Here is a 2,672-nt window from a genome sequence, read left to right on the forward strand (position 1 = left end):
TTTTTTTTGAAGTTATACTTCTTTTAGCGCATTTGGGAAAACATGATGAGAGTGAATTCATACGATGCGCGCGCACCGATCAAAAAATTGACAGTCTGAAGTTTGTCGACATTTACGATGCGCGCGCACCGACCAAAAAATTCACAGGATGAAGTTTGCCGGTATTTACGATGCGCGGGAAAAACAATTTGAAATGAATTGCATAAAGTAAGTCGATATAACTTCCTTACATTTAGTGTGGACTGATATCTATATTCTGATATTTCTATATACACAACACGTGTTTTATATCGATACAAATAAAAATGATTTATGTGTTTTGAGGTTATGTAATTATTACATACAATGGTGAGATTGATATTAAATAACTGTAAATATCTTCAAAGACATTGATTATTTGTGAATGTAAGTAATAAAAGTCTTTTTTGAGGTTAATTTTAGGTATGTATTACTATTCATAAGTTTTTTGAGGTTAACTAAAGTATGTATTATTATTTATTAGTTTGTATTAACTTACGATCTAACGTTTATGAAATATAAAAAGAAAAAGAAAAAGGTAATTTACGGAAGTTCAAACGACTTTTTACGTTTCGTCACGCCTCAGGATTTTAGACACGCGCACAAAATTTAGAATAATAGAATTGGATGTATAAGCTTTACTATGACGATTTTGGAAGAGTATACCACTCTTAACGTAGAGATCGTTACTGCCCAGTTTCCTGCGATATCCCCAACATTATATGACTCCGTTCCTGCGGGCAGGATTTGATATAGGGAATTCACAATGGTTCCACAATGACTGGGCCAACGTTACGAATTAGGCTCGGTTACGCGTTTATTGCCGATTCCGGTCCAGGCCAAGGCAGAGGCGTCCTATCGAAATTTACGCGATAGTTTGTCCCCCTTTATCCTGAATTAACGTGAATTACGTATACTATAGTTAGAACGACGACGCCAATGCGGAGATGCGAAGTATTAGCATTGGTTAGCTTTATGGGGCGTTCAGTTCCGCAGTTTCATCTCTCTTTCTCTCATCTATCCTTCCTCGTTTATCCGTTCTTCTATCTATCTATCTATATATGTATCTTCTATCTACCTATTTAATCTATTTATCTACCTATTTATACATATATATATATATATATCTTCATCTTCATCTTCGTCCCTTTTCCATCTCTTTTACTCTTTGATATATAGCAACCAAGAGAGATCAATAAAGTCTGCCTGTCGGGAAAAATAATGCCAAATTGACTGTCCGTTTTTCTTTAGATAACAAATAAATGTTCGGAAAAAGGAGTAAAACGGAACGATCGACTATCGTTTCTGATTCTAGAGAGACCAGGAAGTTGAACGTTTGAATTTTGTGATACCTTCCACGAATATATATTACCTCGTTTAAAAAGTATCTATTGGAAAACAAGTTTTCGTTTATTTGTAATCTAGATTATCTTTTTTCAAACTGATAAAGTTTTCTATTACCAACGATTTCTTATATATATATATCCTATCTGTTATTTTCATGTATTTTCTTTTCTTTCATGGTCACTGGCATCTGATGACTGACGGCGTCTCTTTAACCGTACGACAACATGAGAGGGTTGAAATTAGGACACTATAATTATTAATCAATTTCACATTAATTGTTTTCTAGGCGTCTCGGGTTAAGTGGGATGTTGTGTTCTGGCTTCTGGCAAGCTCCTGGCAAGCGTAACCAGCTAAAGTGTCATACAAGAAGATTAATTACGTCGCAGTACCTTTTATGTATGTCACACCACCGACAGCCATTTTCTTTGATCGTTGCACGTATGTTCATACGTGTGATGACGAAGACGACGAAATCGTCAAGGAAAAACACAATGACGAGAAACGAACGTGTTAAGAATATGAAAAAGGTGTAGTTTCGGAACGTAATTTTCATTGTTGTCACCAATCTTCTTCTTCTTTTTCTTTTTCTTTTTCTTACAATTTACACGATACAATTAATAAAAAAGTTAATTGATTTCAATTAGAGGTAATCTCGAGTATAGGTAAATATTGTGAACAAAATAAATCAACGAATTTGGTTTTCTTTCTTTTTTCTTATAATTGGAATCATATTTCTATTGAATATTTTTTAACTCTATTCGAATAATTAATTATTCTATATGGTGTGTTTGTGATAAAATTATTTTGATACATTTTTCTTAATAAATTTCGTGCAATATTTAATTAATCTATACAATAACATCTAATAATGACATATATATATGTAAAACACGAAGTAAAATGATAGATCGAGTAAAAATCATTAAATGAGTATTTTATTTTTTTTATTGATATAACAAAAGTTCGATTCAAAGCATCTTATGCGAATAATAAGATCATTTCTGTTCGCTCAGATCACATTCTCCTCGTTATTTTATTGATTTTAATCGTTAAATGTATCAAAACGTTTATTCGCTCATGATTTTAATTCACACACACAGAGTCACACGCATTACACACGCATTACTACGAAACAATCGCATTACACACTAATTCCCATACAATTGTATACGCAACTGCAGAAAGTATTGACTAAAATATTAAATTTGAAAATAATCATAATACCGTATTTATTAATTACATATTACACACGCATATATATATATAATAATTATAATTAAAATATAAATATATATCTAATAATTAAT

Source organism: Polistes canadensis, unplaced genomic scaffold, assembly GCF_001313835.1.
Source record: "Polistes canadensis isolate GaletaPanama2010 unplaced genomic scaffold, ASM131383v1 scaffold_231, whole genome shotgun sequence".
Taxonomy (NCBI): Eukaryota; Metazoa; Arthropoda; class Insecta; order Hymenoptera; family Vespidae; genus Polistes; species Polistes canadensis.